Here is a 20,518-nt window from a genome sequence, read left to right on the forward strand (position 1 = left end):
ACCCCAATCAATCTTTTTTTGAGAAAGATCAAGTTTACAAAAATAAATATATCCTTACCAGTACACTAAAAAGACATTCCATTCTTAAACACTTCGAATTCAAGACATTGAGATCAAGCTCAACATGGTAAGACTCAAATTCAAGTTACTTTATACAATTAATTCTATTAATAATTTATTTCAACATCTATTCAATACAATGCCTCAGAGAAAACTGTAGTTGGAATTTACGCGCTTCAAGCATGAATAAATCTCAAATGTTCGCTATTAGAGATTTTGAAAGCGAACATATGTGTTTGTTGCTACATAATTCATTATCGGAAAGACAAGTAACAAACACAGTTGTTGGGAGTATTATTGTTGCCAAATGTATTGATCCAGATGCCAACTACACACCAAGAGATATACAAAATGACATGTTACAAAAATATGGTGTGCGACTTACATATATGCAAGCTTGGAGAGCTAAAGAAAAAGCACTTGAATTAGTCCGAGGTGATCCAGCTCAATCATATGCAAAGTTGTCAAGTTACTTTCACATACTAGAGGCAACTTACCCTGGTTCTTATATAAGATTGAACAAAGCAGAGGATGACCATTTGCTATATGCATTTGTAGCTCTATTTACATCGATAAAAGGATGGGAGTATTGTAGACCAATTGTAGTTGTTTATGGAAATTTTCAAAAAGGAGCATACAAAGGGACAATGCTAACAGCTAATACCTTAGATGCAGCAGGTGAGACTTTTTGAATACAATACTAATGCTTCTATAAATGAAATTCTAATTTGTATTAAAAGTCTGCACAATGTTGTAAAAATGTATTACATATGAAACAAAAATATATTAAAAATTATACCTGATGCAGGGAGTATACTGCCTCTTGCTTATGCCATTGTTGATTCAGAGAATGATGCATCTTGGAGGTGATTTTTTGAACAATTTAGAGAGGCATTTGGTCAAAGATCAAAGATGTGTATCGTTTCGGATAGGCATGCAAGCATTATTAAGGAAACTTTAACTTTCTATGATGAAATACCTCATTTCGCGTGTATATGACACTTGTTGCAAAACATAATGAAAAACTTCAGAAAGAGTCAGCAAAAGGTAACAGAATTGTTCTACTCTATGGCAAAAACATACACCACAGTAGAGTTTAATCAACATATGGCAATTGTTGAGAAGATAGACAAGATGATTAAAGACTACTTGCTGAACATTGGATACAACAAATGGTCACGTGTTCATGCTCAGGTAAATAGGACTTGGATGATGACATCAAACATTGCAGAATCAGTCAATTCAAGAGCAAGACATGCCAAAGTTCTTACAGTCTTGCACCTCCTAGAATTCATGAGACAACTTGTTTAAAAATGGAATAACAATAATAGGTCAAAGGCAATATTTTTAGGATTTTACCTTGGAAAAAAGTATGAAAAAATTCTACAACGTAACAAAACTGCATCGGAGAAATTAAGAGTATGGTATCTGTAAATTTCTTTTTGCTAATATTTTTTCTTCTGATTCACATGCAACATCTCTCTTGCTTATATTTCTTCTTATTTTTCATAGGTTAGGAAAACAAATGAATATATGTATACAATAATTGATGGCATTACATGATTCACGGTATGTCTTCAACAACGTACATGCACATTTAAGAGATTTCAATTGGATGAGTTGTCATGTCCACAGGCTTTGACTGTTTTAACAACAAAATACACTGGTTATGAAAAATATTGCTTTGATTACTAAACAAGAGAGAATTTATTATTGACATACCAGTTTCACTTGAATTTTCTCCTAGATGAAAGCACATGAAATATACCAACACACGTTCTTGAAGAGGTTGTACTTCCCCCACTTGGAAAGAAACCTCCTGGGAGGCCAAAATATAAAAGACATACACAATTGAGAGAAGATGAATTCAAAAAATCAAAAATAACATGCAGCAATTGTGGACAACAAGGTCACAATAGGAAGACTTGCAAGAATGTTAGGCCTTTGAATTAAGAATAAAGAATGACATTTGAATTAAAAATAAACTTTGTTTGTTTTAGGTCATTAGTTTGCTACAAGAATTTATTTTTTAGTTCAAGTTTAATTCATTTTTTGTGGTCTATAGATCACTGAAGGCTTTTTCATTAGCTACAATTTTCATTCATGTCTAATTCTCTTCTAATTCAACTTTAGTGAGTATGTAATTCATTTTTAGTTCAAATCTAATTCATTTTTGTGTTCTATGGATTACTAGAGGCTTTTTCAATAGCTACATTTTCCATTCTTGTCTAATTCTCTTCTAATTCAACTTTAGTGTGTATGTAATTCATTTTTGTATTTCTATAGATCATTGAATGCTTTTTCATTAGCTACACTTTTCATTCGTGTCTAATCTGTTCTAATTCAACTTTAATATGTATGTAATTTATTTTTCATTCAAGTTTAATTCATTTTTCATTCAAGTTTAATTCATAATACAGGTTTCAGTTTGATAACACTACTGAAACACATCACTGAAGGCTTTTTCATTAGCTACACTTTTCATTCGTGTCTAATTCTCTTCTAATTAACTTTAGTGTGTATGTAATTCATTTTTAGTTCAAGTCTAATTCATTTTTGTATTCTATGAATTACTAGAGACTTTTTCAATAGATACATTTTTCGCTCTTGTCTAATTCTCTTCTAATTCAACTTTAGTATGTATGTAATTCATTTTTGTATTTCTATAGATCACTGAAGGCTTTTTCATTAGCCACACTTTTCATTCGTATCTAATTCTATTCTAATTCAACTTTAATATGTAATTTATTTTTCATTAAAGTTTAATTCATTTTTCATTCAAGTTTAATTCATAATGCAGGTTTCAGTTTGATAATACTACTGAAACACTTTAACATTAACGTAGCTATGTATTGCATTATAAAAAAGAAGAAGATATATTTTACATGAACAAAAAACTATATTAAAAGTGTATTTTACATGTACAAAAATTATCTTAAAAAAGATAGCACAAAACAATTTTCAAAACCTAACTAATACATCAACTATAAATTGTTTTTAGACAACATAATTTTTATAGACATTTTAACTAATATAACTACATTTATTTATTTATGTGGTCTTTCGTCTTCACTTTGAAGATTACTCTTTTGCTTCTTCACTGCATATTCCCATAGTAGAGCCCCAAACCTATTTCGGAGACTATTTGCACTTAGTTGTTGATTTGCAATATCATGGCCATTGCTCACTAACTCCGCAAATGCATCTATAAAAACTCCACAGTCCCTACAAAATTTAAAATATAAAATCATTATAAAAATACTATTGAGTTTAATAAGACCAATACAACAGATAGTATTTATTTGATAAATAATTAAACTTACAATGAATCTTCTTGTTGTCTAAGAATCCCTTTTGTTATGAACTTAGATTCAATAAGCTCAAACTCTTTTTTTCCATTGTATTTAGGTGATTTCTTCAATTCAGAATGTTTATCATAGAACTTGACCACATTCAAGTAGTATGGTAAAACTGATGAAATCATGCCAGCAGCATTTTGAGTCAAAAAATTCACCCCCCTTCTAGATGGAAATGAATCACACACCTTCAAAGACCTTTCAACAATATCAAACACAACAAAAATCCAATGATAACCCTCTTTAATGTATACTGGAAAGAGAACATAATTCACTTTGTCCCATGGGGTGCTTGCCAACAAACGGTGTCTGCATATATACTCAGCAATATCATCCGAAGCTTTGATTCCAAATTTCTTTTTATTTTTATGAGTTTCATAAAGTTGAAAATAAGATTGAGCAATCTTATTCTTGAATAGACAATCAATAATTGTAAACCGAACATTATTGTTGGTTTCATACTTTTTCTTCTTTCTAATATAATAAAAAATAACGTCAAGATGCTGCAAAAGATTTAAAATGATGTCAAGTGTTAGATAATATTTCAAATCTGCAACAAGTGTCAATTCGGTTAGCTCATTAAAGCTTGTTCAAAAAAATGGGAGAAGAAGTTGATTCAGAAAAATGAGAGTGTTCAACTGGAGTTTTACATAACTAACTTCATCATTCCATGCTTGACCAGAATGTGCCAATTTGAAAAACCATTTTTTTTCTTGTACATTGCAAAAATCTAATTCAAATGCTGGCTTGAGTACATTAACAACATCTGGATACGGTTTCTTTCCCCTTTAAAGCATAAAAAAATGAATTTTTCAGTCAGTTAACTCATTTAAACTAAAGAGTTTTTTTGACATATAAAACAACACACATAAATAAATTACCTCTTTTTTGTACCCTTATAAATCTACGAAGTGAATGAATCTATCAAATCAGATTCATCATCTACTCCGATTACAAGTGAAAAGGGATGTTTTATCTCAAATATTTGACGTGTTACACATAAAGTCCCTCCAGATTCAAAATGCTGTATATAAGGAGATTTAATTGACTTTCCTGAAATTTATTTTCTTGCATGCTTTTTCGGTGTCGCTTTCTTTTTATTTTCTTCAACAATGACTTTCTTTTTCTTTTTGTTTTCCTCAATAGTGGCTGCCTTTTTCTTTTTGTTTTCCTCAACAGTGGCTTTCTTTCTTAGATATGATGCTTCTGCTTTACGGATCTGGAAAAGATCTTCAGCATACAACATGAAGTCATCAAGCGTTTGAGGAGTTTTTTTGACAACCCTTTGCCACATCGGCATCAGTAGATGCACCATAATCTAGTTCACCTTTGTTAGCTGCACTACTATTAGGTTGCACCTTAATTAAATTAAGATCAGCAGCCTCTTCTCCTATATACAAAATAAATCTTTTAGTAATGCATTAAGGGAGGAGCAGGTAGAGTAATTAGAGATCAAAGAAGTTTATTTGAACTTTCAAAATAAAACTAATATCATTTATATCAGCAACAACCTCAGATAAAACTTGTTCAATAGCAATTCCTGCAACATCTTCATCTGTACATAACATGAACAATTTAAACAAAGTTGAATGAAAGTATATAAAATGTATATTATATTTGTATTAAACCCTTCATTTCAAATTTTGCTTTCAGAATTTCCAACAGTAGAAAATTTAACGAAAGCTTTAAACACTTGAGATATTTCATGTTGAGCTGATTCAACAACTTGAGTGGCATGCCCTCTTGACACATGTATTGATGCATCAACACAAGGAGAAAATGTTGTGTGTAATTAAGATATATTACAAGAAAAACATATGAATAAAAGTTTGGAGAAAAGCAAAAGGGTAATAGTGTTAAAAAAAACCTTAACAGGTGTATTTAATTTAATTTTCTTAAAGGGTGTACCACACCCCAAAAATTTACTTATTTTAGACCGGAGAGAGTAATAATCATAAACCACCTGCTTTGATATGAGAAGTGATCTACCAGTTTAAGATACTTCTTACAAGTAGCCATCAGAAGTTGTTTTTTTGTTTCAATCAAAATTATCATTTACTTCTTTTATTTAGACACCAAGTTATATTCCAATTTCCAATTGTTCATCTACGAGTAATGAGCTTCATTATGAAGACCTATTCCAATTTAAACCAGATTCTGAAGCTACACAACTTTAAACAACCTCCAACTGAGAGCTTCATCAAAGGAAAACCTTTTAACTAAGTTGCTCAAATGGAGTTAGCCATCAGCTATATTTTCTAGCATATCTGGTGCCTTGTAGAAGGAGAGACATAAGAATTATAATTGCAAGGTCTTAGGTCAAACTTTTGCTTGTAAAATCTTTGTTCACTTTAAAGTTTATGGCAAATTACTGAGTAGAGGTCTACTACCCTTACCAAATTTCAATGTATTAACAATCTGAGACCTACTGTTCTAGTTATATAGATTTGTGGTGCATTTCTGAATAATAAGGACACATAAAAACAAGGAGATCTCTTGCATATCCACACCTTCATTGGTTTTAATTATATTTTCAAATGCATATACGCATGCCACCTTTTAATGCTTTTCCCCGCCCCTTGACCGAACTAACTCTTCTTGGTGAACCTTAAGGAATATGCAGCAAACGCATTGCATCTTCAAACCAGCTAATTTGAGCTTGACCATGATAGGCTTTACTGTTGATATGGTGGCTAACTTTAGCAATTGATTTTCATGGTAAGTGGGAAACTAATCAATTTTGGCAGATAATGTTCTATGTTGCTCGGACTCTTCAAAATACAGTTAGGTGCATGTCGGATCCTTCAAGAATAGTGCATTTTTGAAAGATCTAACATGGGTGCGACAACATTTTTAGAGAGTCTAAGCAAAATGGGTCATTTTTGGTTCCTTGGGAGAGTAAGGGAGAAGGGAGATTGAAAAAGTCAAATGGACAATTACCCAGCTATCTTGCTGTTATTTCAATTTCCTAATTTATTTCACTACCAAACTTGGAAAATGGATGACACCTATCCACTTTTACTTCCACTACTCTTTATCCCAAGTTACACATAGCATTCGATAAGTATAAGCATTTCCATTATCATGGGAACAGAGAATTTTTAGCATATTAAAAATCTCCAACTTCAAACAACAAGCTGTGTTACAATGAAAAATCTCCTCCATCTCATTTACATCCAATTTCTCTATTCAAGATACTTTAACCAAATTTATGGAGTGAAACGGAAGACGATTAACTAGACACTACATTAGAGTATGGAAATCACTAAAGCTAAACTATATAGGACAGTGCTAATCAATATCACTTGAAAACTATAGCACACAAATAATTTTAGTTTGGTAAAAGAACTCATCAACATTAGCACAGAGAATACAAGCACGCAATCCACTATTCAGCTCTGTAATGTCTATGATTATGAATAGTAACACTAGTAACTAAACCATATACAACAACATCATATCCTGTGTAATCCCACAAAGAAGGTATGGGGAAGGTAGAGTCTTCGCAGACCTTACCCCTACTTTGGGAAGTAGAGTCAACTTTAGTGTGTATGTAATTCATTTTTGTATTTTTATAGATCACCGAAGGCTTTTTCATTAGCTACACTTTTCATTCGTGTCTAATTCTATTCTAATTCAACTTTAATATGTATGTAATTTATTTTTTATTCAAGTTTAATTCATAATGCAGGTTTCAGTTTGATAACACTACTGAAACACATCACTGAAGGTTTTTTTATTAGCTACAATTTTCATTCGTGTCTAATTCATAAAAATGTAACTCCTCTACATTAGCACAGAGAATACAAGCACAAAATCCACTATTTAGTTCCAAGGTCTATGATTATAAATAGTAACACTAGCAGCTAAAACCATGCAGCAAATTATATTCATAGTCAAATTCACCATTCTTCTAAGTGAAAACATGTAAAAAAAATAATTTTTATCTCAATTGTAAAGCAAACACAAAATCCATCAAGCAAAAGGCAAAAAAAGAGCAAAGACTCATGAGCTACCACCAGTAAAAATGAAGCTAACCCAATTCAAGAACTCATATACATTAGCACAGAGAATACAAGCACACAATTCCTTATTTGGTTCCAAGGTCTATGATTATGAATAGTAATACTAGTAGCTAAAACTATGCAGCAAATTATATTCATAGTCAAATTCACCATTCTTCTAAGTGAAAACATGTGAATAAAAAATCCAAGCTTAAACTACAACTTAGATAAGTAAAAACTCTAAACAATAAATGAACTACTAGTTAAGTCTCTGCCAGCAAGCAAAACAAGATAATATAGATGTATTTAAAACATAAAAGAACCTCCATTGAAGTCTAATCCATCCGAAAATGTCTCGCCAACCTTTTTGTTAGATGATTCCCTGGCTTTTTGAGTAAAAAACCTTTTGATATCTCTCTTAGCAAACAACAAAGAAATATCCTTCAATAATTGTTTGTTGGAATTCATCATAAATTCTTTCATTTGAATAGATTTTAAGTCTATCTTCTCTTCAAGAGCTTTGTGATTTTCATTCACCTAGTATATAATTAAATATAACACAAATATTAGAATAACAGTTTTGAAAAAGATAAAGCCTAAAGTCAAGTTAGCTTATACCTTTACAAGTTCTTTTCTCAACTCTATAACCTCCCTGGTCAACATGTCTAGACTATGCTTTGATCCTTTCGGATCCAATTTCAAGATTTTAGAATGGTAATCACGACGTTCAGGAAGCCTCAATTTAGATACCTCATCTTCACTCGCCACTATATTCTCAAATTCAAATTAAAATACAGAAACAAATAGATGTATTAACTTGAGTTGAACTAATATATATATGTGTCATAAATTGTATTAACTTTGTATAGATACCTTGCATTTCGTAGGCATGAAGAGGCCATTTTCAACATGCATTTACCAAGGACTTTCAGCAACTGTTTTCCACCTCAAAATTCTTGGAATAGAATCAGAAATTTGAAGAGCTAAATCTTCATCGACTCTAGAACAACACTCAAAAATCCAAATTTGAAGGACAAGAGGCAATCCACCTAATCTATAATACTGATTGGTTGAATTAAGTTCTTGCCTCACATTATAAAGCAACTTCTTGTAGACATCTAAACCTCATGGGTAAAATTGAATTGTCCACTTTCCACAAGGTAGAAATCTCTATTACTAATTTGGTATTCATTATTCTCATATGAGAACAAAAAATCATTAATAAAGAACAAAACAGCTAATGAAATGGCAGAATTATCATCTATGATTTTTTTTGATAAAAATAACTCGCGTAGATGATTCTTTTGAACAGCGATTTATTCAGAAAAATAATTGTTCAACAACCGACAAAGATAATATGGAACATTAACAGAGCAACCATCACTAACATAATTTGAGCCTGTAATTAACCCAAATTCCCTAAGCCTGAAAAACAGCCTCTTCTCATTTAATTCAACAACAAACACATCATCTGGTGTGTGTTTTAACTCCCTGTTCATAAGGCAATGAATAAGTTGGAGTTGTCTGGTCACTTTTGGAAGGTCAAAAAAGTAACCAAAATAGGTATTCCTAAACAACTCGAGTTGTTTTTCAGATAAAGAAAATTTTGTTTTCTCAATCACGTCATAATTAGTATATGACGACCACCTACTTGAAGAATAAAAAATATCTGGATGTCTCCAGAATTTATAATCCTACATATAAATAATATCAATCTATCACTATAGATAATTATATTTTAACATGAACCCTCAAATAGGACTTAAAACCAGCAACAATATAGTAAGCTCAATTAAAATCAACAGCAATATTTAAAATCAACAGCAACAAACCAATCTCAATTAGAAATATGCAGGAAAAGGACACAAAGCATATGAGACCAAAGTAGTAGAAGAAGAAAATTAAGAAGAGGGTTGCTTGTAGAATCTTAATATCATATGAGCATGTTCTTTAGAAATATCAGAAGGATGGTTATATAGTCAAATTAGATTCCAACACTATCTTTGGAAACAAAACAAGACAGACCTTTGGTGAAACATCTTAATTCTCTTCTAATTCAACTTTAATGTGTGTGTAATACACATTTTAGTTCAAAGTTTAATTTATTTTTGAAATGTAGAGATCAGTGAAAAAACTTTTTTCAATTAACTACAAATTTTATTTTCTCTTCTAATTCAACTTTAATGTATGTGTAATACATTTTAGTTCAAAGTTTAATTCATTTATATTTATTTATTTTAAAAAATAAACAAATTGCAACATAAAAGTTCTAACAATTTCTGGCAAAACTCCCAACAATCACTGATATAATAAACTTGAGCAAATAAATTTAGACTATAATAAGAGTATCAAATACACAATTTTTTTCTTCAACATCTAACTCAAATTCGAAACAACAACAAACTAAGAAAATACACATAAACAAATTAAAAATGCTATCAGTTAAATAATGTGTTGGTAGATAACATACCGGATATAGACTCTCCGGCAGAATCGTATTTTTGCACAATCGATTTTGAATTTTTGGATTCTTCTCCTGAGCAATTGTAGGTCTCACTTTTTTTGACTGAAATTAAGAAGGTAAATCCTTAAAATCATTATCACTGTCAATAATTTTCTTAGATGTCGATGCAATATCAATTCATTTTCTTTTCGATTTAGATTTAGAACTCAACTCAGTGGTTTTTTTCTTACTTCTACCGCCCTTTTTTTCACATGCATTGCTTGAAAATTTTGATTAATCTCACCACCAACTTCTTCTGGAGATTGATTTGTAGAAATTTCCAAACTAAAAGTAGGACTGCTATTCACTTCACCACCACCGGTTGAATCAATAATTCGAAATTGTGGGCTTCTTCTACGAAATTTCTGACCTTCCATTGCAATTGTGCACCTAAAACCTATGAATTCCGTCTGAAAAAAAATAAAAAGATGAAGGAATCAGAAAAGAATGAAGAAGCCCTAAGAGAAGAGAAAGAGAGAAAGCCAGAAAAATGAAGAGAAGCCCTAAGAGAAGAGAAAGAGAGAGAGCCAGAAAAATGAAGAAAAAACACGCCCTTTTCCTTTTTCCTAAATAAAAAAGTGTATATAATGTCTTGCTTAATTAAAGTATTGTTAGTAATTATTAAAAATAGTAATAAAATAAAAGTATGTTTAAAAATGGTAAATATTTTTTAAAACACATTTAATTAAGTAATTTTTCCATTTTTTTTGTGGTTAAAATCCTGCAATTAGTTGTTAGCACTTGTATATATATATATATATATATATATATATATATATATATATATATATATATATATGTCAATGTCCCACATGTAAGTGAGGAAAAATTTGACAAAATATCCATTGTATCAAAATTCCTTACTCAAAATAACCTAATTATTATGTATTATGTAACATGACATACGACCAATGATATTGTATGCAAAGTGCATTTTGATGTTCCTTCTTCCTTCTTTGGTCTTCTTTCAGCCATTAATGACTGCTTTTCTTTTTCCTCCTTCCTTCTTTGGTGTTCTTTCAGCCATTAATAACTGTTTTTCTTCTTTCTCCTTCTTCCTTATTGGTCTACAATATATAAATATGTATAAACAATGTATATAGATGTATATATATCTCTAATATAGAGTTATACATTACTTATACATGATTATATATTATTTATACACTATCAAAATATTATATATATACATCTATACATTACATATACATATGACCATTTGATTGAAAAGAAGATTTGTTGCCTGCACATGTTGGTAAGTAACTCGGCAAGTGAGGTGCATTTGAGTATGGGAAAATTACGCGGTATGGCAAACTTTACTATTATATTACGCATTTAGGGTATAATTTTAAAATAATTACGGTTCGCAGAAAACATAGCTACTCATTTATGCGGTATGACAAATCTCGCTTGCAGATATACAAATATATATATATCAGTTGCCAATATATAATTTTTCTGACAAATATACATATACAATTCGACAGATATACATATAAAATTTGCCTCTCTCCTCATTTTTTTTGATCTCGCTCACCTCTCTCCTCCTTTTTCTCAATCTCGCTTGCAAGATATACAAATACATATGTATATCAATTACATATATATAATTTTTTGACAAAATATACATATATAATTCGACAGATATACATATACAATTCACCTGTCGCTCGCCTCTCTCCTCCTCTCTCTCAATATCGCTTGTCAGATGTACAAATACATATGTATACCAGTGTTTGTATATTTTGGTATACAAATAATTTATGGGTATAGCGTTTGTATAATTCGTTACACCTTTTGTATAATTCACTCTAACATTTGTATAATAAAATTTTTTATGTTTGCCATTATAAGTAATTATGGAAACTATACTCAAATGGAGTAATTATGCTTAAAAGGTTTGTCATATGTGAAAATTCCCCTTTGAATATTGGGCTAAGGCCATAGTAGACTTCCGTGTATACTATCTTGGGCTAACAACTAAAATGCAGAGGCCCAACCCATATCTATTCTAATAATTTACCAAAAAAGTAGGAATCATTAGGAATATTAACAAAATCTTTGGGACCTGTCTGGAATCATATCTAGCTTTTGCTTGACAAAATATTATACAAAACACTTGTTCTTAGTGCTATAATAATGCATATCCATTCGTGTGGATGGACATATAGATAGATATAGTATATATTTAAACTACAAGTGCAATGAACAAGACAAGACAAGACAGGTTGGGCCATAAAAAAGGAATAATCCAAATATGACAACATTTAAATGCACTTTTGCCGGCCCATTAAATAATTCTGTTCTATTCATGTTTGGATGTCAAATAAAGTTGATATACATTTCCTTAAACCAAAATATAATTTTCTTTATATATCTCATTTTTTCTATTAAGACATATTTAAAATTGCAAAAAGACGAATCTAGCAAGAAGAATAAGAAATTCTTACTACTTTTTAAATTCTTTTGGTCGGCATGGCCTGGGGTATTAGGAATTTCAAGAAATTGTTTCGATACTATAGTAAAAAATATGCATGTTTGGATTTATGGGCAAGATAAATGACGATACATTTTTTGCAATATAGCCGATGAGTCGATGACTATGCATCGAGTAAAAAATGATAATTCGATATGATTGGTGAATAATTCAACAAGACAATAAGATTGCATATAACATGAAATCATATTCATTCGGCATGCCTTGCATATTACGTACTGCTACTTTTTTATTTATAGCTTAATTACTGACATGGTTTGTGGATAATTCAATTGACAACTAGGTGGAATATATCATGCCATGTACAATTTTAAAATATATTTTTTCCTTTTTTTTCATTTTGTTTTAAGGCCCTATCGACCCCATTCTGACCTCGATATGTGGAATCGTCTTGCGCCATATGTACGAAAGAACAAATCGAAAAATAGTCAATTTGATGAATATTCATTTGTTACGGTCTCATCTTTATCACACTTCTTTGTCTTCCAAGAGAGTCTCCCTATCCCTTAATCATCAGGCTACATTCGGATTCTTCCCTCTAGATATGACCGCGTGCCTGTTGAAGAATGAGCCGGCGACTCATAGGCAGTGGCTTGGTTAAGGGAAAAGCTTCTTCTCGAGTTTGGAGCATGAAGCGGTCTTGTGGATAGTTCTCCGATTCGGACACCAAGGAAACAGAGCAAGAAAATGTATGCGCATCCGAACTAGCATTGAACTTCATTGTTCAAGTTCTGCCTTCATAGAAAAGTCCTTCTTTCGGTGTACAGGTCGGTAATTATAATTTATGAGTTACAAAAAGCCTACACCTATTTACATTCTCTACTTAAATAGCATGTCTCTTCAACTTCCTTCCACCTATTTTGTATGGCTTAACCAATCTATAAATAACAATCATCTATGGAGTTGTTGAATGTTCATTTTTTTTCTTTTTTTTTTATTAGTAGTATATTTTTTTCTTCTTTTTTGATGTTCTTTCTTCATTTTTTTCATAGATCATGTATTTAATCATCAAAAGAGAGGATCTAGAAAAGGTAATGTGATAATATGTTCATCACTTTGATGAAGATCATACATATATTCTTCAGAATTTTTTCATGTGTCAAAATAGCAAAATACAAGTTCATTAAGATTAAGAAAGAAATTTAGTGGCAGTGTAAGATCCATTAAAAAGGATGATCACATTAGTTTGGTAAAAGTTCATCAAGATGAAGAAGGAAGTTTGATGATAAGATTTATTAAAAAGGATGATCACATTAGTTTGATACAAGTTCATCAAGATGAAGAAGGAAGTTTGATGATCTTGGAAGATTCATCAAGAGAGATGGTTAGATTAGTTTGGTAAAATGAAAATTTGAATGAATTGCAAAAATGTATATATATAGATACACTTTTTGTTGCTTCTTTTAGTATTCTCAGTTAATTACTTTAAATACAAAATATACTCTATTGCAAAGTATTACACTCTATGTATCAAGGGATAAATTTGTAATATAAAATTAATTATTTTGTTGTTAACATAAACTTATTGGTATTTCGATATATAAATTTTTACCCTTTAAATAATATATATATATATATATATATATATATATATATATATATATATATGTATGTATGTATGTATGTATGTATGTAGTATGATGATGTGACATAATTCTTTGGCCAAAAATTCATCATTTTTGTGGCACCTCTCTACCAATATTGCTCTTTATTTTATTTTTTTGTCAATTTTTTTGATTTCTTTGTTTTCTATTATCCTCAAAATAATTGCTGAAAACTATAATAATAATAATAATAATAATAATAATAATAATAATAATAATAATAATAATAATAAAAGCTAGACTTAGGAGAGGTGACGTGGCATGCTTCTAAAGTCAAAAATGACATTTTTTTCCTCAATATTTTAGTATTTTCTTTTATTTCTCCTATTTATATTATATATTAGAAATTCCAAAAATTATTTCTTAATTTCATTCTTTTAATTATCCATCCCTTTTTAAGTTTAGAAAGCCCAAAAGTCATTGTCATTAATTTAGTATTTTAGTGATCATTTATTATGCAATAAAATAATATTATAAAGCAAACTTATATCTTTATCTTTTTTCCTCTCTTTTTTGTGCTTATTTTTAATTCTTTTGATGTATTATTAACAATTATTTTTTTTTAAAAAAAAACAACGAAAATTGTAAAGAAAAAATGAATAGTTACGTAACATAAAATTTCTTTTTTCATGACTTTTATTTGTCTTAACAAACATTCAACATAGTCAGTAATAACTTTTTTTTGTTTAGGACATATAGAAGAAAATAAAATTGATAATTATTTGTCTTAAAGTCCTATTAAAAATGATAATTAATTACTCTCTTTATTAATTTATTAGAAGAATTCTTTTCTTCCTTTAAAATGAATTTCTAAAGAACAACAACATTAATAAATTCGATGTGATTTCATAATGCGATTTGAAAAGAGAAAAAATGTAAACAGACCTTACCTTTTATCTTTGAAAAGATAGAGATGCTATCTTTTAAAATTTAATTGTCCACAAACTGATTCAAAATAAAATAGCGGACTTACAAACATTACAATTTGTTTTTAAAGTCAATGTCAATCTTTTGTTCTCAAGCTTTTGTATTAAGCTCCTCATAAAATATACTATTCATCTCTGGATTTTTTATAATTTACAAATATCAACCTCCTTAATTGCATCTTACACTAATAACTTGGAAAATATAAGTGTCACTAACTCATGTTAAAAAAAACTAATTAAAGAATTTTGTACTAATTTAAACGAGTTGTTCACATTTAATTTTTTTTTGTACAAATTCACATTAATTTTTTCCCAATAAAAGATTACTAAAAATTAATTTTTTAACATTAATTTTTAAATTTTTTATTACCGCTTGAAGCGCGAATAAGTACACTAATCAGTAAATAAATAAATAAATCACGCAAATGAATACACTAATCAATACATAAATAAATAAAAATACCACTCTAATGTTGAAATGACCATTGCTGACTATCCTCTTGGTTTATACTAAGCTTAAATTACGCACGTCATTAATTTTTATTTTTTTATTTTTTTATTTTTTTGCCCTTATATTAAGGATTTGGACTTTGAATAACTGCCTGCTGTTCAAACTACACCTTAACGTAAACCATACAATATAAGTGGATTTGACATGATATATACTTTATAATGAACTGTTTTTTTGAAAATGAAGTTCCTTAATCTTGTCTATTAATCATTAGGCACTCTCTATTTTTTCCTAACAATTCGTTTTTTTTTCTTTGCCGGTGTGACTCATTGAAAACGTCCATATATTTCAAAAAAACTAATTAGTCTTCTAGTCTACTCTATCAAGATTATTCACGAGCTGTACTTTTACTCATTTATTGAATATATTAAACTTCATTCATTTGTTAAAGGATATCTAATATTCTTGATTAATTTCTCTTTTTTATATTGTTAATGGGTGAAAATCATTTTCAATCCCCTCTCAATTTTGCTCTTAAAATCAAACTCCGCCTTCAACTTTAAACAATAATCAAACTATTTTCTTTATGCCAATTAAAATTTTAAAATGTCTATTTTATTCTTTCATTATCAATTTTTTTTTTACGTTTTTTAGAAATCATGATATTTCATTTTTTTTATTTAATGTAATAAATTTTTCATAAAAGCATAAACATTATTTTTTGACAAAAAAAGTAAAAAATACCAATTAAGTATATAAGTTAATAATGTTCTACAATGAAGTAAATTAGCATAATGAAAAAATTAATTTTATTAATAATAATCAAAACTCTAATATTTATTTATATAAGTGAAAATAACAGAGAATAATAACTATACAAATATATTTTAATGTAGGAAATACAAATAATTAATTTAATTAAGGACAAATTTTTAAAGATTGTATTATTTAGATTTTAAATTATTTTAGATTATAATTTATGTAATACTCCATCAATGTCAATCAAAACTTATTTATTTATATAAAATAGAATACCCACCGCCGTTTATATTACTTGACTTTCATTCTAAAAATAGTTGTTTTAATTTACTTGTCCAATTTATGAAATTTAAGAAATTTTTAATATCTTTTTATTTCTACCCTTAATATTAAATAATTGCATAAAATAGTAATAATCAAATTTAAGGTTTCAAAATATTATTAATAATGTTAGTTTAGTAAAATATACCTCTAATTAATTTTTTTTATGGGGTGTCATATATATCAAGTAGAAGAGTCAAGTAATATGAAATGTATGGAACAAAATAGTGGAGAGAAGAAAAAATCTACGTATACATACATATACACAGACTTAATGCATATTATATTAAAATAACGGTCATAAGAATAATATTAAATTTTGTGATAAATTCTTAGGAATATTATTCTACTTATAATGTTAAAGAACTTAAAGAAAAAGTTATAAATGTCTATGTTAAAAAGTAAAAGAGATATTAAATAGATGTTATATAACAAGGGTAAAATGGACAATGCATGGGATAAAGGGGAGGGGGGGTGATTATTGTTCAAAGTTGAGGAGAAAATTTGATTTTAAAAATAAATTTGGGGGGTGAAAATAATTTTCACCCTATTGTTAATAGGGATTATATTAGAAGTTTACGACGAGAAGACATCAATATTGTATAAACATGTATAGCAATGTATAAAAGCAAATTAACATCGCTAGGTATAATGACAAACTTCTTCGAATTCTACTGTCCAAATCTTCAACAAATGACTTTAAATATTTGTAGACAACCACATCCGACTATGTCGGCTAATAAATCTAAAAAAAAATACTTACTTCAAATTTCTCACAAAAGTCATATTCGAAATTTAAACTCATCTCTTTAAGCTTGATCAACCATGATGAATTATCTTAACATCCAAAACTTAAAAATCAATATCCTAACCACAATTTTCTTTCCAATTTAAACACAACAACAAATTGAGTTTATTAGAATAGAAGTCAAAAATTCAATAATGGATAGACAATATTTTCTTTTAGAAATTAAATTATATACAATGTGGGCTATAGTGGTTGAAAGAAATAGATTAAATATGAGTAATAGCACCAGAATGAACATAGAGCATAAGAAAATCTCTAATTTCAATTATTGAATTGTTTCTTCTAGAATGTACCATTCGTAATAAATATATATATAAAAAACTGTGAATAAATTAATTATGGAAAATGAAAGAGCAGCTAGCATCTGATTAAATACAAGATTGAGACCCAGAAGAAAAATTAATTAATGTGGGGTTCAATAATATCTTCTTTTTTTTTTCTTGGTCAAAAAATACTAGATTTAGATTAGATGTAGAAGAAAATAGAAAAAAATAATTCTTGTAGAATGTATGTACACGTGCGATGGCCCCCACGTGCAAGTTCTATGTCTGCTTGACCAGTCTTGGAATAGACATAAGTCTGCATCATTCTCCAACATTATCTAATTATTATTTTTTGTCCAAAAATAAATTTGCCTAAAATATGATTAATCCTTAAAAAATACCAAAACTTGAATCTACGTAACCTTAAGGAAACATGTTGGGCCAAGTCCCTCTCTTGGATATTTTCGTTACAATTGTAGAGTGACATTTGTTGGCTTTAAAAAAGGGAAAATTAGAATTTGTATAGTGCTACCATATGTACATTGTTAGACTAAATTTAATTTTAAAAATGAGCTTGAAACGAGTATTGTTCAAAATTATATAAAAAGATCGATTTCAAAATTGATGTGTTGGATAACTCGACATTCCACATGCCAAAGACATTACCAGCGGAGGGTAAAGCTTTGGAGGCCCCAAATTTTCTTTTAGGTATACTATAAGTTAAAAAAAATTATTTAGTGTTTTAAAGGACAATGTATAATTTTTCATATCCTTTCTATTTTAATTTGTATAATATGTATATATAATAATAATATTTTTAATGTAATGATTTATAACCAAACAAATGTATAAAACTTGTTTTAACCACACGATTTGAAAGTCCCTTATTATTTTAAAATTAGTTAAACAGTATAAATAAATTGAAACGAAATGAATAATAATAAAAAGATCGAACCTTTTAAAAATAAATTGGGACTCACTTTGTTAGCCATTTTCTTGCATCTAATACAATCAATATCATGTTAAAAGGAAAGAAGAATTGAAACTTTAATACCAGCTTAAAAAGAAACTCTTGATAATTTCAGATTTTAACAAATAATAAAATTCTAAATAAAAAGATATGTCTCGGAAGAGATTAAACTAATTATTTATTTTCAAAAATATCAGAAGAAATTCATTACAAAAAATATTAATAGTGTTGCATATCAAAAGATTAAAAAAATAGATTTTAAATGACATATATAAATAAATAAATAATTAAAGCATCTTCGTGTTTTTTTTTCTTTAGGTCATCATGTTGAATTAAATTGCGCCTTCCAGTTGAAGCTGAATAATATAATATGGTTGGGACACAACTCAACACCCTCCGCACTCCACCAGTTATGGCATGCTAATTATAGCGCGGATAACATAATGTGAGAGTCTAATATTAGATAAATTAATAGTATATTCAAAATAATTTGACTTTGATATCGTTAAAAAATGAACTTCAAATCTAACTCAAAATCTAATTCATCGTAAATCATAAGCTGAAAATTGTCCAAAAAAACTATATAAAAATAATCAATAATCTCACACCACACAACTTAATAGCTTGAAGTTGGATGAAATCTTATTGGACCAAACTCGTTCTCATTATAGAGATTGAGTTGGCAACTCGTAAATATTTTTATAAATAAATGACGTAACTATTTTTTTATTTTTGCGTACCACAGACTTGTTGGTAAATTTTTCTTCTTTATTTTTGATGATTTTGAAATTCTACAGATTTATGAAAATAATAAATTATCTCATATTTAGATCCAAAATCCATAGAATCATCTTTCACATTAATAAAATATAAATAGATTTATTAAGCTTAATTCAAATTAAGAAAATTCTCTTAAGACACTAGTAATATCTTGTTTATGTATCTATTTGATTATCTCATCTCCATTTTCATTGGAGCCAAATTTTATTAAGAATTACTCCTGTCCTGTTTGTGACATAGTTAAAATTATGAGATTCAAATTTCTAAATTTCAAAACTTTAATTATGAATTCGGACATAAAAATTTTGATTTCATTAAAATATAATTTATATATTTATAAATTATGTAAAAATAATATTATAAATCATATTGTAAAAAATACAGAAAAATTCCATTGAAATATATTTTGATTGCCTCTCTAAAATCAATTGTACCATTAAAAGAGGAAAAACGAACACTAATTTGTCAGTTTCGGGTGCCGATGACCAGTTTGGCCCAAGTGGGCTATAAAGTAGTGTTTTGTGAATTCTTGATATGATGGTGGAGTCCTCTAATCACTAAATTTGGACCTGCCACTTTTTTTCCAATTATTTTTAATTAATTGTTTGTTTGTCACCCTAACTTTAAAAGACAGTTTTGGATTCATTGCAGAGTGGGGTATTTGCAAAAAGTCTTGAAATTTACGTGTAATGCTTAGTTCTCTGAAGTTTACAGTTTATGCATCAGATTGAATGTTCTAAAAAAACCTAACGCCTAATGCTTCGAGCGCATCTAACCGTTCTTACACGAATTATGTGTCAGGTTTCTTAAATACATTATTATAACAATAAAGACATTTAGTGGTAATAGATTTTGTATTTAGCGATAATGTATATTGATGTAAAAAAATATTAGGAGGCAATTGAATTTATATAGAGTGCTGAATATAAATATTTATATTTATTATTTTTATTAAATTCTTTATTTATTGTAGTTTTAACACCGTTGACCCTCATAATTATTTAATAAATAAACGATGCTTAATGGTTTTTTTTTTATCTATAGAAATAAGAAAGATTGAGAATAACTAAAATAACAAGTGATGGTATTGTATATTCTTTATTTGAGAACACCGTGTGGGTAAATATCACTTAATTTTCTTAAGATTACATAGCCAATTTGTTATTTCTCCACTTATCATTGGTCTTATTTATCCCATGTATCAAAATTATTATAT

The 20,518-nt window shown here is 28.6% G+C and overlaps 2 pseudogenes; one reads left to right on the plus strand and one right to left on the minus strand.

The window, feature by feature from the left end:
• The first annotated feature begins 972 nt into the window (after positions 1-972).
• LOC129883630 (uncharacterized) lies at positions 973-1,494 on the plus strand (annotated as a pseudogene).
• Positions 1,495-3,107: 1,613 nt separating this feature from the next.
• Positions 3,108-12,400, minus strand: LOC129881720 (uncharacterized; annotated as a pseudogene).
• Between the last annotated feature and the right edge of the window lie 8,118 nt (positions 12,401-20,518).

Source organism: Solanum dulcamara, chromosome 3 (assembly GCF_947179165.1).
Source record: "Solanum dulcamara chromosome 3, daSolDulc1.2, whole genome shotgun sequence".
NCBI lineage: Eukaryota > Viridiplantae > Streptophyta > Magnoliopsida > Solanales > Solanaceae > Solanum > Solanum dulcamara.